The 18077-nt window shown below is 38.3% G+C and overlaps 1 long non-coding RNA gene and 1 pseudogene across 2 annotated transcripts; both read left to right on the top strand.

Moving 5' to 3' along the window:
* The first annotated feature begins 3228 nt into the window (after window positions 1-3228).
* LOC146360862 (uncharacterized) lies at window positions 3229-7241 on the top strand. The gene is made up of 3 exons (XR_014799473.1): window positions 3229-3272; window positions 3639-3656; window positions 4442-7241. It is a non-coding gene; the product is annotated as an uncharacterized LOC146360862 (long non-coding RNA).
* A 172-nt stretch (window positions 7242-7413) lies between these two features.
* Window positions 7414-13203, top strand: LOC146360861 (interferon-induced protein 44-like; annotated as a pseudogene). The gene is made up of 8 exons (XR_014799523.1): window positions 7414-10029; window positions 10379-10399; window positions 10963-10996; window positions 11502-11693; window positions 11917-12069; window positions 12167-12338; window positions 12431-12531; window positions 12745-13203. The product of XR_014799523.1 is annotated as an interferon-induced protein 44-like (transcript).
* Window positions 13204-18077: the final 4874 nt, after the last annotated feature.

Genomic DNA, 18077 nt, shown 5'->3' with positions numbered 1-18077 from the left:
AAATAAACTCTGTCTGTGACATGGAGTCTGGAGAGGATGAGGTTAGTTAACTTTTTACCCAGTTGATGTTTCTGGTTTTCATACTCGGGCAGAGATTTTTCCCTAACATCCACACTGAATCCGTCACACCTTGTGTCCAGTTAAGATGTTTGCTTGGGACACATTTTGATCTTTATCAGGACTCTTTGCTCTTTGATGAAACCTGCTGTAATTAATCTCAAAACATACCTGTGCAGCCCCAGGCTATTCCCACTTCTGTGAAATAAAACTTGGAGATCTCAGAGAGACACAAACCAGGTGTGCTGTGGCACATTGTGTAATAGCTACGTTGAAACAAGTCTCACGCTGTGGTAGAGGCTGGGAAAAGGTGAGTATGAAGGTGAGTCCTTGATGATCATCTATGTCCAATTGCGAATGAATCCGAGTGAATGAAATTAAATCAATAGCGTCACCTCAACTCTTTGCCTTGGCAGAGGGCAGTAATGTACTGCTGGGACACAATATGCAGGGACGCTTGCATCAGCCACTCTGAGGTTCAGCTTTCCATTTCACCTCAGTCGCTTCCAATTCTTTGTATATCATGTTGGACCAAGCATGAATACCAAGGCTAAATGCCCTTTGTGCAAGCACACGTAATGCATATTTAGTGTTTTTATTTTACATTAAATAATTACTTTAGTAAAGTCTAATTTGACACAGAACCCAAGGATTGACACTTCAGCTTTGTCGTTTATCAGTGCCTTTATTGACAGTAGTGATTACTGTGGTTTCAGGCTTCTGCCCAGGACGCCGGCACTTCTCTGCAACTGTCACTCTCCTCTGCTACGTCTCACTGCAAGACAAAAAGAGTTGCCCTTCATCAAACCAGTTCAACACACCTGCTCTTCCCCGCCTCCACTCCGCTCTGTGAGCTCACTGCATCACCCCTACTCTGCAGCATTCTTGCAAGCAGACTAGCAGTTAAAGTAAACTAAATTCTCTTCTGGGACACCCAGATTATATACAGATTATAAGAGAAACCCAGGGTTGTTTTCTTCAATAATGAATAGTAAGATGTTCTAGCTTTACAGAGGGCTTTCTCATAAGGCAGCAAACTATTTCTCCATGGCTAAATGATGATCATCTAAATATGTGATACACTATTCCCTCTCCAGCTTATGAGTTATCTGCCTAAAGTGCGCGTTTGAGAAATATACCTGGGAGTCAAGTACTTCTCATTTGAAACTCTTTTTTTCACAGGAGCTACAGTATAAGTACAAGATAGGTACAAGAACAAGATAATTGACCTCTGTAGGAGTAGAAGTCAGGCAGCTGCTTTGTGTTGGTACAAGTATGAAATACAAAATCTGGGAAACACTGGAGCCAAGAATAGTTTTGCACTCCTTGCTCTGTGTTCCCAAGTTTATGTACTAGGGAAAACTACGCAGTGCATAAACTTGGGAACATGGAGCAAGGAGTGCAAAACTATGATGGTAGGAGATGACAAAGGACAGTGGAAGATGGAGACAATAAATGCACACTGGATAACAAGAATTTAGGCACCGAGTGGTACCCAACCCTGCCGGGGAGGTGTCTGAGAAGACTAGCTGGCGATGAGTCACTGGAGTTATTCACTGGAATAATAAAACTAAGTAGACGAACTACATTACAAACTGAAACTACGGAGGATATAATAAATACTAAAGGAAACTCTTAACCAAAGTATGATCAAACTAAAACACAATAGATTCTCAAAAATACAAGGAATCACAAAAAAAGTCTGTGAAAAAGAAATCAACTAACAAAACAGTGCAGACATGTAGTGTGAGTTGCAAAGAAGAGTGTGTTGAGTTCCAAGAGGAACAATTACATCAACAAACACAAGATTTTGTCATTTAAGCGAGGGGCTTGAGTGATTTTTCTTCCCCCAGTAGCTTTACAGTGCTAGAAATATGTTTGTTTGCAAGGAAAAACAAGAACATTTAATATAAGATAGTGCTGAGAAATTCTAAAGAAGGTGTTACCTTTCCTTTTTATGTTCGAGTTTTGTTGTATCTGTTTGCAGTTTTGGCTCAAACATAGCTGAACGCCATGGTTTTGTTAGCCACTTCTATAGGGCTGTCTGCAGCTGCAATACACCTTGTTTTCATTTGTATTGTGTTCTTAATGTTAAGCACCTTAGTCAGAACTTCAAAGGACCATATAAATAAAGTATCTCGGCTGGGCTTGGTGTATCTCTGCTCGTGAATGTGTGTCTTGTACTACCTGTAGAACAAGCTGGCAGGAATTCAGTGACCTATAAACAACTATTTAGATACTTCTTTGGCTTTTCATTAGTGAATGACCTACATTTAAAATAAGTCATTGTATTCAACATGGTAAATATTTGTTGTAGCCACTAACTACAGTATGTCTATAAAGCTGAACCATTAGAACCATTAATACAAAAGTAACTTTGTTTGAAAGTGCTTTATAAATAAAGTTAATAATAATAATAATAATATCATCATCACCATTATTATTATTACTATTATTACTGTAAAGTACATAAGTTGAGAGACTATCAAAATAAAACAGGAAGCCTACTCACCAACTAAGATAAAAACTGGACAGACCAAAGTAAAAACTCAGACAAAAACTGACTAAACACGGGAAACCTAACAGAAAAACAGACTAGGCACAAGGAACATACAGTAGAAGAAAAGGAAAAACTTGAGAATAACAAACAAAGACAACTATGAATACTAAATCACAACAGAGCAGAGGTAAAAAGGCTAAAACTGGATAAGCTGGGTAAAAAACCCAGAATTATGATACAAGTGAGTTTTTGATTTTAAGAAATAGATGTTAGTGACACATACAAACTAAGAAGCTATGCAGCTACAACTAGATTAGACTGCCATCAGATAGAGGGAATAATAGAAGTCACATGACCCAAAGAGAAAGTGAAACAGCATTTATAGATCCAAACTCATAGTTGAAAGTCATACAAATTCATCAGCTGAAACAAAACCAAGACACACCAACTTCACAGCACAGTTGGACATTCAGGTATGGTAACACTGTGTTAATAATCCAATGCAAGAAATACAGTTATTAAATTATTAAATTGACTGGACTGAGTCATCTCTACCATTTGGTTCAGATATGTCAAGTTAAAAGAATTTAGTTTCTAGAAGAATTTAAATAATTTACTGTTTTTTAATTTACTGTCTTTTCTGTTTGTTTAATTCACAATTAGTTGATGACAAAAAAAAAAAAAAACATGGAGAAAATTAAAAATATCTTTTGGGGTAAGCATTTTTTTTTCATATCATATTCATTGTTGGTGGTTTTCTTGCCACCCTTTGCCGTTAATATATTGCCATCCTTGTGAAGCCCTCAAGGCTTTCAAGTGTAATATTGAGCTACACGAATAAAACTAGCTTGACTTCACTCAACTGTTTAGAAATGAGGAAATGCTGGAGACTCAAGTGATCTTGATCTGAATTTGTTATAGATGTTAAATTATTTTACAGTGGAATAGTTACCATGATGTCCTTTGATTTGAAAGTGGCAAAAAGTAACATTATATTTGACTTGAAGAAAAAAAAAATACCTGCCCAGAATATGCAAAAGTGTTGCTAACATGTTTTTACTTTGTCATACTTCAATTGCAGGAAATCGTTCATCTTCTCGTAAGATATTTAAATTATGATGCAAAATTATTTAGTGCTGAAGACAAAACTTGAGGCTGTTACACACTGGACAAGTAAAATCCGTGCAAATATTTTCTGGGTCACAAATATTTTTCGGACTCATCTGTTCTTTAAGCAGCTGTTCACACTAACTGTTCAAGCTGAAGAATTCCAGGAAGTTTAAAAAAAAAAAAAAGGTTTCTGTAATGGAAACACATAGATGAGGTGGGATTGATTAGAGGCAGAGCAACTTTACTGAAATCCCGGGTAAATAGTGGAATTAATTCTTTGTCCTATTTTTCGGATCCAAATACCTGATCAGGCCACTGGGTTTGACAACAACTGCGATCTTAACCCACACGGCATTTGTACTGAATACACAGATGGAAATAGTCACACGATATTATTTATCTTGGACACACAGTTACACGATGCTCTGGTTCAGTCGGCTCTGTAAAATGATTTCCTGCCTCCTCAGATCTGGTCCCAACTTTGCCAACAACACCTCAAACTGTCCCACTGACATCCTGAACTACGTACGAACACACAGCTTCAGCTCCTGGATCCAATCATGAAATTCTCCCTGCTGCTGTTTTCTTAGTTTCCTACTTTTCTCAGCTTGTCATCATTTGATGTCGGCTTCATTTTTAGTTTTCACAGTTCGTTTATTGAGGAGGAATTGTCCTCAAAAGCACAACGTGTTCAGTGTGTAACAGCCTTAACACATAATGATGTGTAGTTGCCCTTCCAGTGTGACTCATACAATTAACATTTTCCCTTTACAGTGTTAGAGGTAGAAGCAAGGAGCATACCATGGAGGTGAGTATTAAGGGTGTGGTTCCTTAGAGAGGTGTACTAGAATTATTAAGACTAACCCTTTAATTTCACCAACTCTATTAATCCTAGAGTCACATTTCTTATTATTACAGTTGCTGTTAGAGGCTTGCATGAAAAACACATTTCCTACAAGATTTTCTAGAACTACAGGAGTGCAATGCAGTGTTAACTGCTTTGTAGATGAACTGTAAGTAAATTTACAGTACAGGACATCTCAAACTCAGAAAGAAATGCCAGAAACTTGAGATGTAGGTTGGATGCTGTACACAAATATGTCTGGCTTTCCGACCATAGTCAGACTGTTATTCATGAAACCGTTAAGTTTACTTTCTCAGCTTTGTGTTTAATTGTTTCCATTCAAAATAAGTTCAGCCAGGGGCTGATACTTTGTTACTACTGCCAGTGTGAGAGTCGCAACATTGTAGCAGTAAACAGTGTAATAGCATTGCTTTACAGACTGTTTCAGTTAATGAGTTGATTGTTGTTATTGTGTAGAGCTTGTTGTGTGTTGTAATTACTACTGTAATATCTACGCTTGTCTTTGCAAAAAGCCACATATGTGAACCCACGTGTCACATGTATTTAAGTGTATTCTTTCATCTACAAGAGGGCAGTTTCTGTACAACAATGACAATTTCATCACATTTAACTATGATTGTGGGTTTATACCATATTGTATTATCTGCCTCTGTCTCACAGTTAAGATGATATTTTCTTGTTTTTTTTACCTGAATAATTGAATATATGAATATATTTATATTACTATTTCCTACTTATACCAATTTCATATTTCTACTTGCCAGTGATGGTGTGTGCCTAAAGTGTGGCAGTGATAAACACAGTTCTCCAATACCGTGTCATTATATTATGACCGTACATTATTACAATAGGACAGCACTGAACCACGTTCCAGAGACAATGGGTTATATTGGATCTGCTATAATATGAATCAAAAGCATGTTGGGTGATTCCCTGATAAATGTTTTCTGCTTCCATATATATCATATCCTTATATGAAAAATTAATGTATTAAGAAAACCTTACCAGCTTGTACTGTAAGTTGCCAAGTTGAAGAATATGTTGAGTTCTAGAGACACAAATACATCTTTAGATGGCAAATCGTTGAAGCTAGAATTTAAGTATGTGCATAGCATGTGATTTCCCTCCCAGTAACTTTAGTGTCTGAAATGTGTTGGATTGTTTGCCACAAAAATTAAGGACATTTAAAATGAGATACTGCTGAGAAACTCTAAAGAGGCTTATAACAGATATAACACAACTATGTTATAGCTGTGTTATATATGTTTGCAGTTTTATTCAAAAAAAAAAAAAACAGTTGGCAGGTTTTGTAAGCTGCCAAATAGGCCTGGGCTATATCATACCGTTCATGACATATCGCGATAAAATATGGGTAAAACGCGCATGAGCAGTGCCTATGTTTACATACACACATGGCGGAAAAAGCATGGCAGCGACCCAGAATGAGAAGCGCGAAAGTGGATCGTTAAATGAAACGGATGAACCAGAATTGGTTTGTAAAAATGCTGCAACTTCAGTGGTGTGGGACTGGTTTAGCTTTCGTCCGTCAGATACACAACAAAGCACACTTAAAATCAATCCTTTGATTTTTCTGAAAATCGACAGTGCCCCTTATAATCCCGTGTGCCTTATGTATGAATTCTGGTTGTGTTTACTGACCTTGAAATGATTTTATGTTGTACACGGCGCTCGAAAATCTGTCAAATGTTTTAGTGCGACTTTGCTAAGCTACGAAGCCGCACCGCTTGATGGATTGTCGGAGCATTACAGCTATCATAGGGAGGAGCCTCTGCGGAGTGATACGTACTGTGCTTCAACATAATATTACCGTATTGTGTGTGTATAACCTCTTTTTAAGTTTTGTGGATATTATACATGGTTATGCTGAGGATATGTCGGCCAATTTCCACTGGAAATGCCTTTTGGTTAAACTGTCAGCAAGGAATTTGCATTTCCACTGTTACATTTTTATATAACTTTAATGCACATAAAAAACAGCTGCTTGTTTAAGTGAAAATACATTGATGGGGTGTTTTGCACTAATAAAGTTGTGGAGTTGTAAAGTATTTTGTCTAATCCAAATTATATCGTCAGTTATATCGTTATTGCAAATTTTCTAATGTATATCGTGATAAATATTTTTGGTCATATCGCCCTGCTCTATTGCCAAATGCTTCTATAAGGCCGTGTCTCTGCAACTGCAATAAGCATCATATATTGTTTAATACTTTAGATGCTGTTGTTGATTTTCCACAGACTGCACTGAATCTGTATTTGAAGTATGTGAAAACTTTTCAAATGTCTTTGTGGATAAGGTGGCTAATATGAGAACTCAGATATTACCCTATGCCATTTACCCATCATCCTCTTTTCCCTGCTCTGCTGCCTTTTATCAGTTTATTAAGCCTGTGACTTTACCTTTTTTATATGAGGTTGTTGGTCATCAGAAGTCCTCAGGTTCCCCCACAGATGCAGTCCCACCCTGACTATTTAAAAGAGGTGATTTCTGCTTTTGGGCCAGTTCTTGTTAGTAACAGCAGTTTGTCCTTGACTGTAACTCCAAAAGACTTTAGGCTTATGTGCAGCACTTTGTCTGTCGAGAAAGGTGCTATATAAATAAAATTTTGTTTTCATTATTTTATTTTATCATGCAACCTAATTCGAAAGTCTGGCCTGGCTCCCACCATGATGTCCAATTTTAGAGCAATCTCCAAGCTACCTTATTTCAAACATTTTGGAAAAAAAAGAGTCTATATTATATATTATATTATATTATATTATATTATTATAATATGTTTTTAAGGGATTTTAGTCTGGTTTAAATTTTTTTCATAGGACAGAACCTGTACTACTAAGGGTTTTTAATGACATTCTTTTAGCTACAGATGGTTGGAATTATTTGATCCTAGTTTTTACTAGATTAATAGCCTTTGCTACAGTGGGTCACATTATTCTGATATTTTGTTTGGAACATTGTGCACGCATTAATGGCACTACCCTGAATTGGTGTAAGTCCTGCCTGGCTGAAAGAACATTTTGTTATCTTTAATAGATTTAAGTCATCATGTTCTCCTTGTCATGTTGGGTACCTCAGGGATCAACCCTTGGGCCCCTGCTATTTTTATTAAATCTTCTTCCCCTGTGCTCCATGTTTAGAAAGCATAAATGTGCTTCCCATTTTTATGCTGGTAACAGTCAGGTGTATATGCCCGTTAACTTAGAAAAACCTTAAATGTCTTGATAAAGTAAAAGTTATTACTGGTGGGTCTCCTCCTTTAGATCTGGGCCTTCTTACACAATACAAAACATTTTGTCACTAACCTGGGTGTCAAAATGGACAGTGATTAAAAGCAATTCAGTGCTGTGGTGAGAGCGAGTGTCTTCTTTTTTATTCACCATAGACAATTGGTCAAACACAGTCTTCCAGACTTCACTTTAACATTCTGTAGTTTGTTTTTAAGTCTTTAAATGACCTTGCCCCACTCTCTGAGCTCTTACAGGTGCACTCACCCTCCTAGTCACAAATGTCAGCTAAGTTGTGGAATTCTCTGCCCTTGCATATTACACATGCTTCTGCACTGACGTTTTTTAAGTAACTATTTAAAGCCCACCTTTTTTCATTGGCCACAGTGAGAGAGTTGACTTTAAAAAATTTTTATTATTATTATTAATGAATTTGAATTTCTATTGTGAGCTTAATGATGAGCATTTTAGCCAGCATATTGTTTTAAAGCACTTTATAAAAAGTGCTTTGAAGCAGAGAACAGCTAGGCTTGGCTGGGCTTTGCGTGTCTCTGCTCATGAATATGTGTCCTGTACTACCTGTAGAACAAGTTGGCACAGTGGCTGGATTTCACTGACATATAAACAACTCACGCTCACCTACTTCTTTCACTTCTTTCAGAAGGACCTACATTTAAAAAACGTCATTGTATTCAACTTGGTAATTATTTGTTATAGTCATTAACTAAAACATGTCTCTGAAGCTGTCATTGTTTAGGGGGGATTAGTAGTAATGGCCATATGACACCGATGCTCCAATACAAGCCTCCAACTCCAATTTGTATTTTCCTTGAACCACTGCTTCAAAGCTTACTTTAATGCCGGAGGGCAGACAAACAAACACTTGGCCCGTGATGTCTCCTCACGTCTACTCAACCTTGAATCACGTGACTGCTTGAAGCAATCGATACTGCTACACGAGATTCTTTGTAACATTTTATTCCCATGTGAATATGTGTTTTCAAAAGCTGGAGAAGTTGCTAGCAAGAAACTAAAAAACAAAAACAAACCAATGTAAAAATAATTGTGATTTAAAGTCTTTAAATCCCGGTCCCATGTAAGATTAGTCACACCCCGCTTTAGTTACACAAGCACACCCTACCATCCCACCACATCCTGTTTCCAACTGCTTCCAACTGCTACAATGCAATTGTTTTTGTTGTATTTGTATCAATCATAAAAACCGTTATTGCACTCAGCACATGATTATTGAGACATTGTTTTGTTTTGTCTTAATTTGCCACTAGAACCTATTTTCAATACAATTGATTAAGTAGTTCAATACTGACTCATTGCTTCATTTGCGCATCACTAGGAATTAAGAGGCAAATGCAGACTCCAAGACTGATTTGAGGAAATGAAAAATAAACCTTTGTAGGGCGATCATGGCTCAAGAGTTGGCTGTTCTTCTTGTAATCGGAAGGTTGCCGGTTTGAGTACCGGCTCCGACAGTCTCGGTCGTTGTTTCCTTGGGCAAGACACTTCACCCGTTGCCTACTGGTGGTGGTCAGAGGGCCCGGTGGCGCCAGTGTCCGGCAGCCTCGCCTCTGTCAGTGTGCCCCAGGGCGGCTGTGGCTTCAATGTAGCTTGCCATCACCAGTGTGTAAATGTGTGTGTGAATGGGTGAAGGACTGAATGTAGTGTAAAACGCTTTGGGGTCCTTAGGGACTAAGTAAAGTAAAATACAGGCCATTTACCATTTTACAGCGCAAGCATCAAATCCAGGTGGATGAAAAAAACAGGAGACAAAATCACTGAGGCAGACAAACAGTACAACATGACAGAGAACTAAAGAAAACTGAGGGTTTAAATACACTCAAGGTAATCAGGTAAACAGAATAAATTGACTTTACCTACAAATTAAGAAGCTATATATAAACTAGAGTAGACTGCCATCAGATAGAAAGAATAACAGAAGTCACATGACCCAAAGAGAAAGTGAAACGACAATTTAAAACCCAAACTCACACATCATCTACATCAGTAGGAACAACAACCAAGACACACCAACTTCACAGCACAATTGGACATTCAGGTATGGTAACATTGTGTTAATAATCTAATGCAGGAAATCCAGTTATTAAATTATTAAATTGAGCGAACTGAGTCATCTCACATTTGGTTCAGATGTGTTAAGTTAAAGGAGTTTACTTTTCTTTGACGTTTGTTTTATTTACAGGTAGTTGGTAACAAAAAGTCATGACACTTTTTCAGTGTAAGTCATTGTTGTGACTTTCTTCTTCCTTCTTTTTCTTTGTTGATTTGCCCTTAACACAGTTTGTTCAGCCCTCTGGGATTTAACATGTAACATTGAGCTACACAAATAAAACTGGCTTGACTTAACAAATAGTTTTGAAATGAGGAAATGCTGCAGACTCCAGTGATCTTGATCTGAATTTGTTACAGATGTTTGCAAAATTATTTTATAATGGAATAGTTACCATGATGTCCTCTGATTTGAAAGTGGCAAAAAGTAACATTTCATTTGACTGGAAAATGTAACCGTGCCTGAATATGGAAAAGTGTTGCTAACATGTTTGTAAATTGTCATATTTCAATTGCAGTTATACGCCCAGCACCTCCTCGTAAGAGATTTAAAATATGATACAAAATTCAAACCTTAAGACAAAACAAGAGGCTTTTACACACCGGACGCGTAAAATCCGTGAAAATGTTTCCTGGGTTACAAATATTTTTCGGACTCATCTGTTCTTTATGCAGCTGTTCACACTGACCATTTCAGTTGCAGAACTTCTGGAAGTTTAGAAAAAAAAAGTTTCAGTAGTTGAACTTTGGGCGAGGTGAGACTGATTAGAGGCAGAGCAACGTTACTGAAATCCCAAATAAATCACAGCATTTTTTTTTTTAGACCAAGAGATTCTTCCGATTTTTTGAATTACGTACGAACACACAGCTTCAGCTCCTGGATCCAACCATGAAATTCTCCCTGCTGCTGTTTTCTTAGTTTCTTACTTGACTCAGCTTGTCATCATTTGATGTCGGCTTCATTTTTAGTTTTCACAGTGCGTTTATTGAGGAGGAATTGTCCTAAAAACGCAACGCGTTCAGTGTGTAACAGCCTTAACACATAATGATGCGTAATTGCCCTTCCAGTGTGACTCATACAATTAACATTTTCACTTTACAGTGTTAGAGGTAGAAGAGAGGATCATACCATGGGGGTGAGTATTAAAAGTGTGGTTGCTTAGAGAGGTGTACTAGAATTATCAAGATTAACCATTTAATTTCACCTGTGTTAATCCTAGAGTCACAATTTTATATCACAAAATCCATCTCTTTTGACCTGTTTGATCATTGTGGTAACTTATGTTTAATGTTCATTCAATTTGACTTTAAAACCATCTGTGGGTGTCACATTTTTGCTCATTCTGATGTCAGATTCTCTGCTGAAGTATTAAATATTATACATTCAAATTGTTACAGCAGCACAAACCTCTGAGTCACAATGTGGAATTCACATAGTTTCACATTGTGACACAGAAATGCATATTTGGTTATTTCAGGCTTCTGAAATTGCAGGTAGTAGAAAACAGATGTCAACCTGTCTCAGTAGTACACCCCTCAAGTGTTTTGTTTGTTTGTTGTGTTATTTTGTGTTTGTTCATAACACTGTTGTGTAAACTGTAAGTGCAAGCTAAATCCTATTGTAGGTTTCTGAATGAACAGTGAAAGAGAGCGAGAACTGCAGCTTGTCAGAGATTACAAGCCTCACAAAGATGTCCAGCATCTCAGAATTATGCTTCATGGACCACCAGGTGCTGGAAAGTCCAGCTTCATCATGTTGACAGTACTTTAAGAGGCAAAATCGCAACTCGAGCTTCGGCAGACGCAACCTCTGGTCTCAGTTTCACCATTGACGTATGTATAAGGATGTATCTATTCTTATCATAGTTGCACACTCATTTCCTTTGAGGTTTTCTATGACTACAGGAGCGCACTGCAGTGGTAGCTGCTTTCTAAGCATTAAACTATAAACGAGTGAAAAATAGTCAGCACAACTAGTGTGTAAATTATTTTGAAAACTGTTTAGGATCTTTAGTATCTGGCACTAATATAACAACACCACATTTTTTATTTACAGTACAGGACATTTAAAATCCAGAAAGGAAATCCAGAAACTTTTTACCCTTTTGTCTTCACTGACACCAAGGGGCTTGAGAGGAGCGCTGAGGGATTAATTAATGTAGAAGACATCAAACTTGCCATTAGTGGACATGTCAAAGAAGGTTACACGGTATGATGTTTTTCATCCAGATGCTTGTACACAGTCTGTGATACAGAAACTGTATCGTGCAAAAAGGTTTAAGTGATTTTGCTTATTTTTTCCCCAGTTCAAACCCAAATCTCTCTTGCGTGAATCAGATCCTTACTACAACAGTTCTCCTACTTTAGATGACAAAGTCCACATTCTGGTTTTCGTCATTCCAGCTGACAAAGTGAGCATAATCAATGATGACACTTGGGAGAAGATGAAAGAAGTCAGACTACATGCTCGTGACAAAGGTGAGAGCAGATGTTCTACATGTATGATGTCACGATTTCAAATAGTAGAAAAACATGAGATAAAATGATTGCATTGCTTTCTGTATTGGCAGGGATCCCACAAATAGCTGTTATGACTAAAATTGATGAAGCCTGTCCTGAAGTCAAAAACGACATAAAGAACGCCTACAGGAGCAAGCACTTGAATCAGCTGGTATGTTCCAGGACTTTCATAAGTTTCATGAGTTTGTAGACAGTTTACACATGGATGTCACATCTGAAATTCAGCTGTACATTTCAGTATATTTGAACAGAAACCTCAGCTATAATGAGTACAAATATTTGAACAAGTAATTTATAATTATATCACTAGTGCAACAATACAGTTTCAGGTTTTTTTTAAAAATGTCATATTGTCTAAACTTAGATGGACACAGTGAACGTGGACCTGGGTATTCCACTGAACTGCATCTTCCTCGTGAAGAACTACCACAAAGAAACTTATACGAATAACGATGTGGATTCACTGATACTGAGTGTACTGACAAAGATCATTGACTATGGAGAGGACTACCTGAATGACGTACAATCCTGACCTGTAATCAATGTGTGAGGGAGCTAGAAAATGAAAATGTTCAGTTACTCTTCAAGTGATTTTGCTCATGTTTCAATTGCCATCGCTACAGTCACAGTCACACAAAAAGGGTGTGAAAAGAAACTTCTTTTCTTTTGCAAATTAAATCCAAATAAACTTCAAAGAAGATCAGCACATGTACTTTTTGCTATTTACGGTATATTCAAAATGGTAACTGCATGAAGAATGACACATATATGCTTGTAAACTGCTGTTTGCCATGTAACTCAAATAAATCATTTTAACCCTTGATGTAAGACTCTCCACTGTGAATCAGTGATTTCTTGTTTAAAGAACTGTAATTTAAGTTGGATAAGTGGAAGAGGATCGATGAATAGATATGTAATTACTTAGGTTTTCAACCCATACAAGCATCCAGTTAGATATATAAGTCCAAATCAGGATATGTGCTTAGTCCCCCCCCTTGGCTATGCATTTGAGAGCTTAATCAGATGGTACAGATCATCTGTCCTCTAGTCACAGTCGGACTACTATTCATGAAACTAGTAAGTTTTCCTACTCAGCTTTTTGTTTAATTATTTCCATTTAGAGTAAATTCAGCCATGCTGATACTTTGTTACTACTGTCAGTGTGAGAGTAAGAACATTGTAGGAATAAACAGTGTATATGTTACACCACTCCAGGACAACTTGGTGTAAACAGCAAACCGAGTTTATTTGGGTACTCCAGAACCGTGGCTTTCACATACAGAACCCAAGAATACTCTCTTCTTTTTTTCTTTTTTTTAACAGAACATTTTTTTTTTCTTTTTGCCGTGACTGCCCTCTACTGGTGGAAAACATGTAGCAGCCAAAAACCCAAACATATAGCTGAATAGCCCAAATACCAACAGATTTATGCAATGTTTTAGACATATTTTAACTTTACACTTTACCAAGTGCTACATTCCTCCCCTGCTAAATAAATGTTGTCCCAACATTGACAAAACATGACAATAAGAAACAAAAATAAACAGATATACTTCTTTTTTTCTTGTGACAATGTAGGGTTGGCGTAAATTGGGATAGGGTTTAGCAGTGCTTTAAGATCACTTTCACGATGCACTATTGAACCTCAGTTGACAGAATCACATGTTACTCGCTTACCAGATAAGCATAGGCTTATAACAATGCTGAGTTGTTTCCAATAGTCCACATAGAAATATTACCCTCTAAGACATTACTATCACTTTATCACGTGCTCCGGAGCTTGTCAACTTAGATAGTAACCATTTAATCACAATTAGCCTCATCAAACATAACACAATCCAATGTCTTATGCTACCATCCCAAAAGCATCAAATACTTGTGTCACCATACTGGTAAGACCTTGTAAGTACTCATATATTTTTGAAAAATAACACCATTTAAATTCAGAAAAACTCATTCACAGTTCAATAATAACTAACTGGTACATAAGCTGGATAGTAAGGCATTTGTAGAGCTGCCCAAGGTACTCCAAACTGTTCATAGAATGGAGATGCTGTTGCACTGGCATACAATGGGTTAACACTGTGACCAATTACTCTTTGAACTGGTTGGCCAAATGCATCATAAGTCAATATTTTCCGTGGACATCTCTCCCTTTGAGATCTTCTCGGCTGCGATTCCGACAGTTCTGGGTTCATTTCCCTGGGCTGATCTGGCGAAGCAACAGTGTCTGATGATGCTGAGATGTCATGTTCAGTGTTATCCTGTCCATTCACCATGTCTGCTTGAAACTCTTCAGCGTCCACTCTAAGCTCCATGCTCTTTCGCTGAAGGTCCTGGTCAAGTTCAGTAGCAGGTGCAGACACCATCGAATCCGCTTGAGGCTGACAGTGGTGGTGCCTCACTCTCTGAGACCAATACTGCTCCTCATCATCTGAACTCTCTATATGGTTCAATGCATCTTGTAGGTCTCTTTGTTTTTGTGTCTGTGTAGTGCGGCTTTGTTCAGTTCTTGTTATTTTGGGAAGCGGTAATGCATTACAGGGCATTAACATGTTGCAGTGGAGAATACGGCCTCGTCCAGTACCACGCTCCGGCTTGACCTCATAAACAGGGCTATTTTCCCCCTTTTGAGAGATCACTATGTGAACTTGATCCTCCCAATAGGAGCGTAACTTTCCCGGGCCTCCCCTCTCTGACATGTTCCTGACAAGTACCCTGTCCCCAGGTGAGAGTACAGCACTTTGTCTCTTCTGGTCATAATGTGATTTTCCTCTTGCCAGAGTCTTTTTAATGTTTCTGGATGCAATGTCATATGCTTCTTTCATCTGTTGTTGCCATTTGTGAGCATACTCCTCATGTGATTTGCATTTGTTTGTCTCACTCAGTCCAAAAATTACATCAATAGGGAGACATGGATGTCTACCAAAGAGTAAATAGAAGGGCGAGTATCCTGTCGAGTCACTAGTTGTGCAATTATAGGCATGCACAACTTTGTTTACATAGTCACTCCAGTTTTCTTTCTTTTCCTCATCCAGGGTCCGCAGCATTGACAGCAAGGTGCGATTAAACCTTTCCACTGGGTTCCCCTGTGGATGGTAGGGTGTAGTCTTTGAATTAGCTATTCCTGTGTACTTCTGCAGCTGTTTGAATAAATGGTTTTCAAATTCTCTGCCTTGATCATGATGTAATTTACCAGGAAAACCAAATTTCAAGGAAAAGTCATTAAAAATTTTATCTGCTGCTGTTTTGCCAGATTTGTTGCGTGTAGGGTAGACTTGAGCAAACTTGGTGAAGTTGTCCTGTAACACTAAAATATACTCATACCCTCCCCTGCTCTTTTCGAGATGGACATAGTCTATTGAAACCATTTCAAAGGGTGCAGTAGCTGGCACGTGACACATGGGGGCCCTACGCTGAACTGTAGGTTTTTTTCTGAATATTACATTTGCACACCTGTGTGATGAAAAACTCAATATCTTTGTACATATTCGGCCAATAAAACCTACTCCTTGCCAAATTCATCACACGGTCCACCCCCAAGTGACCCATTTCGCAGTGAAGGTGTTTGTACACCAGTTCTTTGTACGATTCTGGAATCACAATCTGAGTATAAGTCACAGTCTTTCATATCAGCAACCCATCATCTGAAATAAACAGCTTTTTCCACTCATGTAGTAGCTGTTTTACTTTAGGATTTTTGGTCGCTGATGTTTTGTCAAAGCTTGCACCTGTACTCTTTAAGTTGAGAACATAAGCTACGGCAGAGTCCTGCTTTTGAGCTTGTAATAGCTCCTGCATTGTGATTCTCACATCTGGCTGAGTTTCTGTAAGTATTTTATTTACTTCTGGATTGCACGTTATAGCTGATATCCAATCCAGTTGTTTTTCTTCCTGTGTTTCAATGGCATTCAGTACTGCGCTTAACACTTCAGGCGAACACAGCTCAGTACATTCTGACATGTATGAGTCCATACTAGAAGGTGTTCTGGACAAAAAGTCTGCATCCACGTTACTTTTTCCAGGTCGGTATTTCAGTGTTATGTTAAAATCAGCCAGCTCGGAAACCCATCTGTGTCCTGTCGCATTCAGTTTAGCTGTGCCTAAAACATAGGTTAAAGGGTTGTTGTCACTGTATACTGTCACTGAGGGAGCATAGAACAAATAGTCTCTAAAGTGCTCAGTCACTGCCCATTTTAGTGCCAAAAACTCAAGTTTCCCTGAGTGCCACCTGTAGTTCTTCTCAGCCTGTGTTAATGTTCTTGATCCATATCCAATTACTCTTAATTTACTGTCCTGCCTCTGGTACAAAACTGCACCAAGGCCTTCTTCTGATGCATCGATGTGCAGAATGAAGGGTTCCTCAAACTTAGGATAAGCCATTATGGGTGGATTAGTCAAAACATCCACCAAATAGTCTAGTGCTTTTTGGTGGCTGTCACTCCATATGATTTTTTGGGTGGGTGCAGCATGGCCCGCCTTGGCTGACCGCGCTGGTGTTTGGGTGTGGTCAACTGAGAGTAAATCATATAGGCACTTTGCATGTCTTGAAAAATCTTGTACATAGCTTCGGTAGTATCCTAAAAATCCTAAAAGCTTTCTCAGCTCTTTAATGTTTGTTGGTGGGTTGTCCTTCAAAGCTCGTACTGCTTGTACCTCTTTTTCATCCATTTTGTAACCGTCTGCTGAAATGATTTTGCCCACATAGCGCACCTCATTTTTAAACAAGTCACATTTATCAGGTCTTAGTTTTACTCCCCAAGCCTGCTGACGTTTGAGAACTGATCTCAAATCTTCAATATGCTGCTCAAATGTTTGACTGTACACTAAAACATCATCTAAATATGGAGTGCATATTTTGTCCCTCAAGCCTTCTAAACTTTCCTCCATACTACGTTGGAAAGCTGAAGGCGCATTGGTGAGTCCAAATGGAATTCTATTCCATTCATACAGCCCCCAGGGTGTTGTGAAGGCGGTATATATTTTCGAGTCTTCGCTGATTTCACCTTGATAGTACGCTTTGCCTCGGTCAAGCACATTAAACCACGTATTGCTGCCAAGTCCATCACGGATTTCCTGTATTCGTGGAATAGGGTGTCTGTCTGAAATGGTCTTTTTATTGAGGCCCCTATAATCGACACACAGTCTCAGGCCTCCATCCCGCCTCCTCACACACACTATTGGAGAGGCATATGGTGAGGTTGATTTGCGAATAGTCTTTTTTTAACAAGTCCTGAATGTGACTTTTTACTTCATCATAGAGAGCACGTGGGACCGCATTATAGGATTTGGCTACAGGAATCTGATCAGTGAGTTTGATATCCATTTTTAGATTTTTTATCTAACCAACTTCCTCTTTGTGTTTAGCAAATGCGCCTGACTCCTCCCTTAACATTTCCATGACAGCTGCCTGTTGTTCTGTGTTAAGGTGGCCCAAATTGACAGGTGGTTCCCAAGGCTCTTCTGGTAAGCTAGGTGAGTTCTGATTGTCTTTTTCTACAACCGAACCTATCTGAGCTTCTTTGAGATTCACAGGATAAATGTGTGTTACCCTCTCTATGTTACCTAGAAGGGTTTTAGGTGGCAAAACAATGTCATGTTTGGTAACATTAGTAACATAGATATTGACTTTGCAGGTATTGCCTGATACAGACAGCAACTGGCAGTTAGATTTCAGACCCTCATCTAAAGACAGGT

The sequence above is a fragment of the Perissodus microlepis genome, chromosome 23 (genome assembly GCF_051167445.1).
Source record: "Perissodus microlepis isolate ML-2025 ecotype Zambia chromosome 23, ASM5116744v1, whole genome shotgun sequence".
In the NCBI taxonomy this organism is placed as follows: domain Eukaryota; kingdom Metazoa; phylum Chordata; class Actinopteri; order Cichliformes; family Cichlidae; genus Perissodus; species Perissodus microlepis.
The sequence above is the reverse complement of the archived record's forward strand: the minus strand, read 5'-3'. Positions and strand labels throughout refer to the sequence as shown.